At 31.9% G+C, this 14,215-nt stretch overlaps 1 pseudogene; it reads left to right on the top strand.

The window, feature by feature from the left end:
• The first annotated feature begins 10,699 nt into the window (after positions 1-10,699).
• LOC120622447 (uncharacterized) lies at positions 10,700-10,817 on the top strand (annotated as a pseudogene).
• Positions 10,818-14,215: the final 3,398 nt, after the last annotated feature.

Genomic DNA, 14,215 nt, shown 5'->3' on the forward strand with positions numbered 1-14,215 from the left:
TTCCTCTTTCATTTATCTATCTCAATGCAAGTAGGTCTTCTTTGTTGCACTCATCATACAATCCACCCCATCTGTCTTTCTCTAGGTAGAATATATTTGCTTAACATTTTTATCCTTTCATCAAATTGTAAAATCATGTCCTGTGTTAATAGCCATGCATCATACTATGCAACTAATTAGTGTTCTGTAATAAATCAATTACTATTTACAAACTAATGGCCAGTAAAGATCTTTTAAATCTCCATCCTTCTTTTCCTCCTTATTATGTTTGAATTATCCTGCAAGTCATCTAAAAGCTTTACATCTAGTCCAGATATAAGTTTTGGTAATTAAGTAAATCTTGTAAATGATTGAGTTTCCTTCAGAGTCAGGCACATAGTAGGACTAAATAATCATTTGTGATTAAATGGATGAGGGAATGTTAAGAACATTGTATAAATATGTGTATAACACAGGCAACACTTGAAAATCCCAAATTTAACATTTCTGATTCTCAGCATTTGGGAACAAATTTTAAAATAATATGTTATAATTTGTATTTTTGCTAAAACACAAAAATGTTTCCTCTACATTAGCTGTTGTTAGCCAACCAGTCTGATGATCTCTCTCTGAGATGCTACATATTTTATCTTTTTATTTTCATACTCAATTGCTGTTTTACTTTTTAAAGAAAATAAGGTCCTAAAAAAGCCATTTGCAAATGACTTCATTAATACTTAGGTAAATATGTCTAATAAAGTCATGACTTTTTAAATCAGAAAATAAGAGTGAAACAGTTCTTTGCTAACATAATCTATATGTCATATATGACCTATATACCACCTTGCCTGATTACTACAAATAGTTAACATCGTGGAAAAATGGTGTAAGAATCTATTAGTTTGCCAGAAACTAAAGAGATAAATAATTTTGTCTAGACTTTGATTTTAAAAAATTAAAAAATATATAAAAGATATTTTGGATGAAAATTGGTGTTATATCTAATAACATTTTATAAAATATGGCATTGAGAATGTTTTCCCGTGTGTGCTAATTGTAGTGAGTTCTGTCACAATGTTTTTTTTCTTTTTATGGCATGTTGACACACTTAGAGTTGATTTTTGCAGTTTTCTTTTAAATAGTTCAGAAATATCTGTATATTCCAGTATAGATGCATTCATTTACATATACATGCATGCATGAACATCCATCTGAATATTTATAGATATATAAATATATTAAGCAAATATGACAAAAATTAGCAAGTGAATTTATGTTGTGGGTGTGTTCATATTCATATTAGCACTCTTTCAACTTTTTTATAAATTTAAATTTTTTCATAACAACCAAATTCAATGTTCTACTTCTATTGATCCATCACTACTGCCTATTAATATTTTTCATGTATCTCTCATAATTTTTCTTTTGATTCTCTCTAATGACTGCTTCCAAATTTACCCAAATGACTCAAGAAACCTAACCAACTGTGATTCATTCTATTTTAGAGGTACTTCAAATTCATGGAGAATGTTTAGGTTGTAAGCATAATGTTCCATAACTTTCCAGTCTTCTGTAACCATTCCTTTCCTTCTCTCAAAAATATGATCAAAATATAAATAAAGAGACTAATTGTTTCTATTTATTTTTTAAGCATTTTTATTAAATTCATTGGGGTGATATTTGTTAATAAAATTATATAAGTTTCAATTGTACCTTTTAATAATACGTCATCTCTTTATTTCATTGTGTGTTCACCACCCAAAGTCAAATCTTCTACCACCATATATTTGACCCCCTTTGCCCTTATCTACTTCCTCCCTCCCCGCCTTTTCTTCTGGTAACCACTAAACTGTTGTATGAGTTTTTGTTTGTCTTATTCATTTGTTGCTTTCAGTTTTATATCCTACATATGAGTGAAATCATGTAGTTCTCCATGTTTTCAGACTTATTTCACTTAGCATTATTATCTCAAGATCCATCCATGTTGTCAGAAATGGCAGTATTTCATCCTACTTATGGCTGAGTAGTATTCCATTCTATATATGTACCACATCTTCTTTATCCAATCATCTGTTGAAGGACAAGGACACTTCAGTTGTTTTCATGCTTTGACCACTGTGAATAATGATGCAGTGAACATATGGATGCATATATTATAAGTAAATGTTTTCAGTTTGGGGGTAGATATTCAGAAGAAGGATTGCTGAGTCATATGGTAATTCTATTCTTAATTTTTTGAGGAACTGCCATACTGTTTTCTGTAGTGGCTATACCAATCTACATTCCCATTATCAGTGTATAAGGGTTCCTTTCCCTGCTACAACCTCTCTAACTTTTGCTGTTACTTGCCCTGTTGATAATAACATTCTTATAGATATGAAGTGCGATCTCATCGTGGTTTTGATTTGTGTTTCCCTAATAGCTAGTGAAGCTGAGCATCTTCTCACATGTCTGTAGGCCATTTGCATGTCTTGGGAGAAGCGTGTGTTCAGGCCCTTTGCCTATTTTTTTTAATTGAATTGTTTCTATCTGTTTTCCTCTTCTCTTGGCCTAGAATGTTTATGCCTATTTTTCATCTTATTAAATATCACATTTATTTTAAAAATTAAATTTTAGTTACCTCTTCCAGAGTAGCTTTCCAAAGCTCAAAGTTTCAGGTGTTTTCAGATAACTCATAAATGATTTCCCTTCTTTTACATTTGTTGAGGTTTGTTTTGTGACCCATGTTATGCTCTATCATAATAAATGTTCCATGGGTATGGATTTGCTTTTCAGTTTATTCTAAAGGTAAGTTTATTTGATCTTAAATCTGACATCGCAGCTATCTGTACTTATCTGGGCAGCATCTTACTGTATAGATACATCAATTTAAAATTGTTTCTCAGTGTTGTCCATTGTGAATAAAACTGCTATAAACCTTCACATAGAAATCTTTACATGGACATGTTTTTATGTTTCCTGGGTAAACTATCTTTAATTTTATAGCAAATTCCCCAAATATTTCCAAGTTCAAGTGGTTTCACCAGTATACACTCTCATTTGAAATATATGAAATTTGTTCCACAGTCTCATCAACATTTAGTGCTTCCAGTCTTTTTAAACTTAGCCAATTCATGATATCCCATTTTGGTTTTATTTGCATAACCCTGATTACTAATAATATTATCTGTTTGCTTTATACCATTTGACATATCTTCTAAAATTCCTTTATTAATTAATATTTTAAAGTATTTTATCTAAAATGTTAACTTTTATGTACTATAAGGGCTATTGGACATTAACTTTCATATAACTACAAACGGAATTTCATCATATGTATGGAATTTATGGAAATGAAATTATATATGTGTGCATGTGTATATACATGTGTGTATATATAGATATGTATATATATCCCTCTGACTTTCTGCAAAGCAGTTTTACGATCCATGGGAATCATTTGTGTTGACAGAAAATTTTCTCTGGATTCCTCAGTCTTCTGCATAGTTTATATATGCTGAATAAAGAAAACTGACAAGCTATAATAAAGATAATGAAATCTGTATATTTCCAGGGTTGTCAAAACTTATAGGATATGTTTACATCATAGAAGTAAAGATAAGGTCTTTCTCTTTGTATCTCCAGGGAGTAGGATGGGCAAATATGTTAGCAGCCAATATAAATTTGTCTCACAAGTTTAAATTTTCTCTCCTGTAGTCCAGACTAAGTGTACATGCACACAGAAGTCTGGCTCTCAGGAGCCCTGTTGGAAATTGGAATGTGGTGAACCAATGTAAAATACAATTCTGGTGGTTTTGTTTTGCTTTGTTTTTCTGTGAGTAATACATGATTTATTCTCTGATCCAGAGTTATGGTGTTTTCTCAGTATATGTTATAAAACTGGCAAGCTAACTTCAAATTTCCGACTCTTCACAGTACAGATAAAGGTTTAGGCAACAGGGATCAAATACTGTCAGAAAAATGTTTGAAAAGAAAATTGAGGGACACTCTAGTCATTAATTAATGTTGTTTAAGACAGGATGAACACATGTGGTACCGAGAACTGTGAATTATATTTATCAGAGTGTAAACAGAGTGGTATATACTTGAGAAATTTTGCCAGGGCCAGAACCATGTATCATCAAGAAGTGAGTATTTTGGGAGAAAATTCTCCTTGGACTTCTTGGTGTTCCCAGATGTTCTTCACATTCTGGACAAAGGAAATTGGCAAAGCTATAATAAAGATAGAAAACATCTCCCCACTTGACCCCTGGATCCATTGCTTACGCTTCAGGTTGTGAAAAACTAGAGACCTCTCCTTACACTCCCCAAAGAGAACTTGTTTACATTTTAGAAATAAAGATATGATTTTCCTCTATATATTTACAGAAGTGAGAGGGACAGATATGCCAGCAGACTCTGTGTATGTCTGAATCTCATAATTTCGAGATTATTCTTTTGTGTAGAAACTTATCACATTTACGGGTAGACCTCTGCCTCTCATTGTGCTACTCTGTGGGAAATTGGAGTGTGGGGACCTAATGCAAAATTCAATTCTATCTGCTTTTTTTTGCTCTATGTAGTAAATGCCTGCATTTTGACAGAAACACCAGACTTCTATATGAAGAAGAGACCATTACTCAAAGTAGCTAAAGTGTGTATGTATGTGTATGTGTGTGCATGAATAAATATGTGTATACATATATTTATTAATGTTAATAGAATTCTATTAATGTTAATAGGCCAGTCTCAAGGTAAATATTAATATATACTATTATCTTTGGGTTCCTTGGAATTATATTCTAATACTAAACATCACATAAAGCATTCACAGATAAATATGTTTATATTTCTTGAAAATATTCTTTTTTAAAGCTTTTCACAAAAATGATATTACTATATATCACTGATATCATTTACTTATCATTTATTTAGTCAGTTTTCAAATAAACTTAGCTACATTGATTATTTATTATAGACTGGAAAAATATATAGTAAAAATTAGAAACATTATTAAGTAATCTACAAAGAAAATCAAATTAATAATTATTTCAGATTGAGCCTAATTCCTTGATTGCTTTTTCTTTAATAAGTATAATGTTTTTATAAAGTTATAATTTTAGATTCTTTCTAATGTGCCATTAGCTGTAGAGAACCTGTAAGATTCTTGTAAAAATTGAGTGCACCATTATTTTCTTGAACCAATCCTAATAATAATTGAAGTTTTAATATATTATTTGCATACAACCACTTTTTGCATCTTTCTAAATTATCTTACCTCTATTCACTGGTCAAGGTCAACCCGATTATTGCAGGGACTTTTTTGTTATTTCTTTTTAATCAAAATCATTAAAAATAAGGACATAATGATAACAATTATTGAGCTTCAAGAACCCATTTTGCTTAGCATACAAACATTTATTATATGGGGTAATTATTTAAGATTTCTTAGGAAAATATTTTATACAATAAAATAATGCAGTGACAAAGCTATTTAATAAGTCCAAAGATCTTCACGAATTCTCATTACATTTATCTACAAACTCAATTATTGTCATACAAAAAATATCAGTTGCCACATCCAGTTTGTCAAAAATAATTTCGTTTAAAACCTATTCCTGAAAACAGTTTAGCAGTTTCTTGAAAAAGATAATCATGCAACTACCACATGGTGTAGCCATAGCTCTTGGGTTTATACCAGAAACATAAAAATGTATGTCCACAAAATACCTGTACATGAATATCTATAGCAGTTTTTTTCATCAAAGCCCAAAACTGGAATGAGTCCTGATATTTTTCAACAGGTGAATGGCTGAGCAATCTCTGGTATATCCATGTAATGGAATACTACTCAGCAATAGAGAAGGAACTATTAATATGCACACCAACATGTATGTCTCTCCAGAGAATTATGCTAAATGAAAATAAGTCAATTCCCAAAAGATTTATACTGTATAATTTTATCCACATGAAAAATTTGAAGTTATAGAATAAATAGAGGCCAGGAACATTAATGTGAACATTTTAGAAAAGGATAATTTATTGTTAAGAATTTTCCAAACCTGCTAATGTTCTCATGTAAATCTAAAGCAGTATAGGTATAGCAGTGATATAGTAAGTAGTTCTGAGAGTAATAACATCAAAAGAGGCCCCAATATTAATAGCACTAGAGTGATCATCATACCTATATTCAAGAGATTAATGTCTTAGAATACTTATATTCATTAATAATTACTCATGTTTCTTAAAGTTAATTTTTATTTAATAACAAATATTTATTATTCCAAGAGATCAATATCAGAAAATATTCTCAATTATGACTTTGAAATTAAATTATTACCCCCCTTTTCTACTTCTGTCCTTCTGATGCTTAGGACTTCTTTATGAAAGAGACCTTTCCTGAATGTTTCCAAAGGACACATGGGAAACATGTTGCTCTTCTTGCTTAAATAATTTCCCACTGAGTATGAACTTAGTAGGGACAGCCCAAATTATTATGCATGGTTGTCAGTGGAACTTCATCACAGACAACGTTTCATGATGATAGCAATTACTAGTTTGGGGAAGTTCCAGAATATCTAAAACTCTTCTAATTGAAGTTTTACAGGATAGATTCCTGTTCTCAAAGGTGTAGCCCTGATTTTAATTGAATTGATTGGATAATATGTTTGAAGTTGAAATAGACACATTTTATTACTCTTACATCTTAATATAAACACACTGAATTAACAATTTAGAATTTCTCAAAAAAGGATTAGAACAAGAAACTTAGTGCTGAGTGTTCACTATCAGATTAGGTTTGGAGATGGTCCTGAGTGATTCAGCATCCTTGGAATTAGGTTTAATGAAGGATTTGGAAATTAAAGAAGGAAAAAAATAGATATTTGCCATTTTCTTTCATCGAGAGGTAGAGTATGTTCTCACTCTCCTTGAATCTGGGCTGGCCCTGTGATATGCTTTGACTAACAGAATTTGGCAAAAGTGATACTGCTTAACCTCTGAGTCTGAGCCTTGAGAAAACAGCAACTGCATGGAGAGGCCACAGGGAAAACAAGGATTTGCGGTCAGCAGCTCTCAGTTCTAAGCCAATGGCTAACATCACTTGCCAGCCAGTATAGAAGTCATTTTGAACATTCCAGCACAGTTGAACCTTCAGATGACTGCAGCCTCATTAGACATCTTATGAAGCAGAAGAATTTCCCAACTGTGCCTAATTAACCTACAGAGTCGTTTAGAAATATTAAATGGTTCTTATTTTAGCCTAGTAAATTTTAGGGTGGACTGTTATGTAGCAATAGATAAATAAAAGTGAGAAAAATAGATTTTCTAAATTACGATAGCTCCTTTTACATAATTACAGATATATTTGCTCAATATGGATCATAGAGTTTCATAGTAGACAAAAGGTAGGAAAAACCTAAAATAGAAATAAGCAGTGTATATCCTCATAAGTAGCCAATGAACCACTCCTTCTGGTGATAGAAGAACAAAGGAAAAATAAAGGTAGAAGGAGGCAAGAAAAAGGGCACTTTTTGAAACACCCAGATAGGTTGACCTGCTGATGCTCCTCTTCCCCTAGCCTCCTGCCTAAGGACAATAGAATGGAGAGGTATTTCCAGGCAACATGGAAATTATTTCTGCATGCACCCAGAGAGTATGAGAGAAGGTAAGAGGGCAGATGAACAAGTCTGAGGTCAAATAAAGGAAACTATAGGAAGTGAATCTCATCATCAAGAATTCTGGCTGAGGGAACGGCAGATGCCAGTACATGCACAGAAGCTGGATGTAACTTGTAATTATCACCAGCAGATTCAGTTAGGATATAGATTAAAATTTAGAGAAGCTTAGATTTGCCTAATTTCGTTGCTTATTTTTTTTCCTTTTGTGACTGCACTTTTTGAGTCAATAAGTCAAATGTTATGTTCTATTGCAATGTTTTCTGTAATAATAATCAGAAAAGCTAAACATCTAATATTATGCAAATGATAAATTTTAAAATATTTTAGAATTAGTGATAACATTAAACCCTATGTACACAATATAGAAACATTAACATTGTTTATGCTATAGTAAAAGTTAAAATGGAAATATTAGCTTAAATTGCAGACTACACTGAAACATAAAATAGTTTAAAAATTCACAAGTGTGAAAATCTGCAAACAGTTTATACTACAGAAGATTTTAAAACCAGTATTGTGAGAGAAAGGATTCATGTTTTAAGACCAATAACCTGGAAGCTGGCCTGTGCAAAGCTCCATGGAAACCAGCTAGAGTTAACTACTTAAAGCGATGAAATGTGATGAAGATTTGTGGTAGAGAAACAGCTCACCCACCCACCATGTCATAGAAGATATAATCACATGTATAATTCTTTCCAGGATTATATTATAGGAGGGGACACGCTTCCCCCAACCATGAATGCCGATCTACAGATTATGCCACTAACATGACATATCACATAGCAGCAATCACAAGATTTAGATCATTGCTCTCCCAGCCTGTTATGGGAGGAGCTAGTGCTACCCCATCCATAAAGAAAGTGATGGAACCAATCACGATTTACTCATCTTCCTGCTACCTTTGGATTCTAACCTTTGACGAAGCCAGCAGAGGCTCTGGTGGTCTCCCAGTTGAAGTACTGCTCCAGGAATCTGATAGTTATCCCTGCTAGATTTCTGTACCCTCCTTAAAATGTAATGGGGAATGGTAAACTATTAGGAAACCTAGAAGTGATCATGTTCTAATGGCTTGGGAGAGGTGTGTGTCTGTGTGTGTGTAAATACATATATAGTTATTATTTTTACTTAAACATGTTTCTTACAAAAGGATTAATGTTTGAATAAGTACAACAGATGATAAACTGAGGATAGTCATAGTTGCTTTACAAAAAATGAAAATTCTTTTCCACTGTGAACACATGCAAATAGACAAAATAAGATTTGGATTACATTTTAGAGTTAAAATTATATTTCAGTCTAAACTTTTTAAATGTAATTATTTTAGAACTGGAATTATTTTAGAATTGATTGTATATTAATATGTTATAGTTCATATGTTAAATTAAAGATAATTGGTTTAAATTTTATAGATTTCACATGCTAAGCCCTGATATTATTTAAACTTAATACTAAAATAATTTTTGTAAAATATGCATCCTGGTAGAAAGAAATGCAGATGGCTTTGTTTAAAAATCTATGTCATTAGAGACGTGTTCCAGATTGATAGTAAAATGTGTTAATAGAGTCATAACTAACTTCTGTGAATAAACAGGAAAATGATGGTAGCTATGTCAAGGACTGAAAAGAAGTTTTATTATTTATTAACGTTTTTTGCATGGGGTATCAATGAGTGAGGATAGTGTGTGTGCGTGAATGTGCATGTACACACGTAAGCATGTATATTTTGCCACAGTTGAAAAAGACTGCTCTCCTAATTATAAATGCTTTATTTAACTTGTCCTTGCTTCTTGCACATGGATGTTTTCCCTAATATCCAACAAAAAATATATTGCTATCCATAGGTTGCAGTTTATCATGTTTAAAAACATAATAATAGCTCCAAGTGTATTTGAGGATTAAAAGTTGTATGACTGACAAATATATGTTAGGAACTCTGCAAGCCCCAAATGTAAGATAACTTAAGGTGTAAATTGTGGCATCAGTTATCCCTCTAATAAAGTTGATATTTGTCACCATTTTTAGTCTAGAATATTTAGAAATAATACATACAGAGTTTTTTTTTTTTAATATTGCTCATAAACATGAGAGTTTTTGTCTGGGCAAAGATATAAGCACCCTTGAACAACTAAATTTGAGTATGAGAAATACTTTTTGCTTCTAGCTGTTATAGAGTTGTGAAGCCTAGACTCTGTCTTACCACAACGTACAGCAACAACAGTAGTAAAAACTGGACAAAATATGAGAAATACCTCTTTTCACACCTTGGGAAAAGGCCAGCTATGTACTTAGATCAATGAGGGTAGTAATCAAACATGGTAAATGCTAGTTACCCTGTCTTTCTTGCTTGAGTTCTCAAAATTGCAATGCCAGATGGGAAATTAAGTAGAATAGGAAAGTTTTGTCGAGTAGATACAGAAGTCAGAATTCAAAGAAACTAAAGTTGTTGGAATACGAAGGCAGAATGCTGGAAGTTTTCTACTCAGAGAAAACTTGAAAGATCTTCATAGAGGATCACTTGACTCTTTGGCTGAATACTAACCTGCACATGTGTAAGGTGAGATTCTAGGAGGGCTGTCAAAAAGAGCTGCTGGGGAAAAGCAACTGTAAGCTGAAGAATCAATTCCCAGATGCCACACAGGACAGAAACAAATTCTGATCAGAAACAAGTTCTGAGAGGAGAGATACTGTGGATATGTGAAAATTTCAATAGAGACCTGAGGTAGCTCACATTTAAATAGTGGTACTAATTAGCCTTAAAGGTTAGAGCTACCCTATAGCATCTTCAGAGTTTTATATGTTTAAGATCATATTGTCTGCAAACAGAAATAGTTTTATTTCTCCTTTCTTATTTGAATGTCTTTTATTTCTTTATTAGAAACAATAAATGGATTTAATAAAGTTAAGGATACAAAATCCACATACAAAAATCAGTTATGTTTATATGTACTAACCGCAGATTAAGAGACGATCGCATTTAAAATAGCATCAAAAAGAATAAAATATTTAAGAATAAATTTAACCAAGGAGGTGAAAGACTTGTACAATTAAAACTAAAAAACACTGTCTATGGCCATGCTACCCTGAACAAGCTTGATCCCATCTGATCTCGGAAGCCAAGCAAGGTTGGGCATGGTTAGTACTTGGATGGGAGACCACCTAGAAGACCAGGTGCTGTAGGCATAACAAAATACAAAAAAAATTAAGGGATTGTAAGCTGACTAAGTCCTTATAGTCTGTGGGGTCAACCAAGGATTGCCTCACCTAAAAAATAAACAAACAAACAAATAAATAAAATAAAATAAAACTACAAAACACTGATGAAAGAAATTAATGAAAATGGAAAGCTATCTCACATTCATGGAATGAAAGACTTGATGTTGTTAAAATATGCATACTGCTCAAAGCTATCTACACATTACTACAGTCCCTATCAAAATCGCAATGACACTTTTTTTTTTTACAGAAATAAAGAAAAACAATCCTAACATCCATATAGAACCACAAAGGACCCTAGAAGACCAAAATAGTCTTTAAGTAAAAAGAACAAGCTAAAGACATCACACTTCCTGATTCCAAAATGTATTTTAAAACTACAGTAATCAAAATAGTATGGTACTGGCATAAAGACAAACATTTAGATCAGTGGAACACAATAGAGAGCCCCCAGATAAATCCACACATATACAATTAACTGATCTTTGACATGGTGCCAAGAGTGCACAATGGGGAAAGGATAGTTTCTTCAACAAACGATGTTAGGAAAACTGGATATCCACATGCAACAAAAAGAAATTGGGTGCTTGTCTTGGATCATACACAAAAATCAACTCAAAATGGATTAGAGGCTTAAATATAAGAGCTGAAATTGCATATCGTAGAAGAAAACATAGGTATAAAACTTGATGACATTTGTCATAGCAATGATTTTTTTGTTGTTGTTTGTATATGACGTCAAAAGTGCAGGCAACAACAACAACAAAAAATTAGAAAAGTGATACTACATCAAAATGAAAAGATTCTACATAGCAAAAGAAACAGTCAACAGAAGGTAAAGGCAAATGACTGAATGGGAGAAAATATTTGCCAACCAAGTATGTATAAGCGGTTAATATCCAAATATGTAAAAAAGTCTTAAAACTCAATAACAACAAAAAAATAAATAATTTGATTAAAAATGAACAAAGAACTTGATAGACAGTTCTCCAAAGACATACAAATGGCCAAAATTTGTGTGTAAAGTTGTTCGACATCACTAATTATTAGGTAAATGCAAATCAAAACCATAATGAGATCATCTTACTCGTTAGGATAGTTATTATATTAATATTTGTTAAGTGTTGGTGAGAGTGTGGAGAAATTAGAACCCTTATGTACTATAGGTGGGAATCTAAAATGTTGTTGAAACAGGTGAGATTAACTTTGCTGTTTTAATTTTTGTTTTTGTTGTGTTATGTCTTTTTTGTCTCTCTGTTCTTCTATTACAGCTTTATTTTTCCTTAAGAGAATAAGGACTAGTGTAACATTTTAATTCCTTGAAATTATTTTTTCTATATTTTTTTGAATCTTTTTTTTTTATAGCGGTTGATCTTTGGCTTAAAATATATCTTAATTTTTTTCAGATTACATTTCAGATTTATACTAACATATATCCAATAAATATAGAAATGTTAGTCCCACATAGCTCAATCCCCTTTTTTCCTTTTATTATACTAATATTATTATACATATTACTTGTAAATTTGTTGCAAACATAAAACCACATTGATATAATTATTTATATAATTTTATGCCAGCAGAGATGCTCAGATTAGAGAAGATACTTTATCAAATTAACTTTCTTATTTACTTTCTGTTACTCTTAATTGCTTTCTGTGTAGTTGAGTCACCATCTGTTGCCATTTTTGTCATTTTCTTACTCTACCAGCTTTATTCAAACATACCTTCTTTATGCTTTATTTTATGACAACAACTTGTTATTGTTGAATATATCACATGTCTATATGGTATAGTCCCAACAATATAAATTATATACATACTGTTTTATGCAATTTTTTTTTTTTTTTTTAGTTTCCTATTAATTGGTATAATAATAATTGATGCTGCAGTAAACATCACTGAACATACATCTTTGCATATAACCATTATTTCCATAGGATACATTTTTACAAGTTGATTTCTGGGTAAAAAATTATGCATATATTTACAATTTTAATTAATTTTTCCAGATTGTTCTAATAAGCATCATACCACTTTATTATTATTATTACTTTTAAATTAATTTATTTTTTGATGACATTGGTTAATGAAATCCAGTAAGTTTCAGGTGTATAATTTAACAGTAATATGTATATTGCATTGTGTGTTCACCACCCGTAGTTAGGTTTCTTTCTGTCACCACATATTTGACCCCTTTTACCCCATCTACCTCCCCGCTTACCCCTCCCCGCAACCTTCTGGCAACCAATAGTCTACTGTCCATGTCCATGAGTCTCTGTTTGTTTGTCCTGTTCATTTGTTGCTTTTAGGTTTATATCTCACTATATAAGTGATATCATATGGTTTTCAACTGTTTCTGTATGGCTTATTTTGCTTAGCATGATTATCTTGAGGTCCATCCATGTTGTTGCAAATGGCAGTACTTCATCTCTTCTTATGGCTGAATAATATTCCATTGTATATATGTACCAGGGCTTCTTTATCCAGTCGTCTATCGTAGGACACTTTGGTTGCTTCCATGTCTTGGCCACTGTGAATAATGCTGCTATGAACATCGGTGTGCAAATATCTTTTCGGATATGAGTTTTCAAGTCTTTGGGGTAAATACCCAGTTGAGGGATTGCTGGATCACAATTGCTTTTTAAATCAATTAAAGAAATAAGTACACATTGACACTGTTTTATAATTATATAATTGCCTTTACCAATGCTATTATTTTTTTTGTTCATATGGAATTTATTTATAGTTTTACATCACTTTCTCCTGAAGAATGTTTAATTATTATCTTTTTTTTTTGGTAACTCAGATCAATCGGCTTTGAATTCTGAGGATGTCTTTATTTTGACTTTATTTTCAAAATATGGTTTTCTGAATATAAGATTTTCAGTTCACAGTGTTTATTTTTCACACTTTATAAATGTCAACTCGCACCTAGCCTCCATTGTTTCTAATGAGAAGTCATTCTTGAATCTGATGCTTTCAAGATGTTCTCTTTGCCTTGCTCTTTCAACAATTTCTTTTTTCTATGATGCATCTGGATGTGGATCTTTTTGCCTTACTCAGAGATCATTGAGCTTCTTAACTCTTAGATTAATGTTCTTAATCAGATTTACAGAGTTTTCAGCCATTAAATCTTTGAATATTTTTTGGTTCGTTTCACTCTCTTCTTTCCTCCTGGAACTCCAATTACACTTATTTAGTGGCTTAATGAAATACCATATTTCTCTAAAGATCTGTTGGTTTCTTGTAATTTGTTCACAGATGTGTAGTTTCTGTTGACCTATCTTCAGGTTTGCTGATTAGCTCAATTCTACTATTTATCACCTCTAATATTTTGTTTGTTTTTCATATTTTTTTTTAGT

Source organism: Pteropus medius, unplaced genomic scaffold (assembly GCF_902729225.1).
Source record: "Pteropus medius unplaced genomic scaffold, Ma_sr-lr_union100, whole genome shotgun sequence".
Lineage (NCBI taxonomy): Eukaryota > Metazoa > Chordata > Mammalia > Chiroptera > Pteropodidae > Pteropus > Pteropus medius.